We start from the raw sequence: 344 nt of genomic DNA on the forward strand, positions 1-344 counted from the left end.
GCCCCCGCGGAGGAGCCATTTTGGAATGTTAATTGGAAACATTTCCCACCGAGGCTCCCGGAAAGGGGCAGAGGAAGGGGCTCGGCTCCTCCCCTGCCCACCGGGGAGAGCTTCGGAGTCACCTCAACGCCGCTCCTTCCTGCGAGGGATGGGGACGAGGGGGAAGACAAAGCGAAGGAGTAACGGAGGCCATCGGGAAAGCCCGAACCGCGGTGGGCTGGGGCGGGGGTCTCGCCTACCGGCACGGGCAGGGGGCGCAGGGACGGGATCGAAAAGTGAGATCAACCCCCGTGATTGCCCCCACCATGTCACCTTCGAAGGAGGCTTGTGCGGGGGAGCAGCGC

Source organism: Buceros rhinoceros, unplaced genomic scaffold (assembly GCF_000710305.1).
Source record: "Buceros rhinoceros silvestris isolate BGI_N320 unplaced genomic scaffold, ASM71030v1 scaffold15766, whole genome shotgun sequence".
Taxonomy (NCBI): domain Eukaryota; kingdom Metazoa; phylum Chordata; class Aves; order Bucerotiformes; family Bucerotidae; genus Buceros; species Buceros rhinoceros.